We start from the raw sequence: 356 nt of genomic DNA, 5'->3' as shown, positions 1-356 counted from the left end.
GGTATCCCTTGGCAACTAGACGGGCTTTATAGGTCTCTACCTTACCATCTGCTCCAATCTTTTTCTTGTAAACCCATTTACAACCAATAGGTTTTATGTCTTTTGAGGGTTCAACCAAAGTCCAAACATTGTTGATCCTCATAGACTCTATTTCGGATTCCATGGCACTCTGCCATTTTAGACTTTCGAAACTTTGCATTGCCTCTTCATAAGTCTTAGGATCATTATCATCATAATCGATCCCATTTTCTACATCATCTTGCACCATTAGGTTTAGCCTTAGTGGTGGACGATGTTCTCTTGTGGACCGTCGAAGAGGTAGTTCTTGTACCAAAGGTAGTTCAAGGATTGGTTCA

The sequence above is a fragment of the Arachis hypogaea genome, chromosome 11, assembly GCF_003086295.3.
Source record: "Arachis hypogaea cultivar Tifrunner chromosome 11, arahy.Tifrunner.gnm2.J5K5, whole genome shotgun sequence".
Classification (NCBI taxonomy): Eukaryota; Viridiplantae; Streptophyta; class Magnoliopsida; order Fabales; family Fabaceae; genus Arachis; species Arachis hypogaea.
This window is presented reverse-complemented; position numbering follows the sequence as displayed.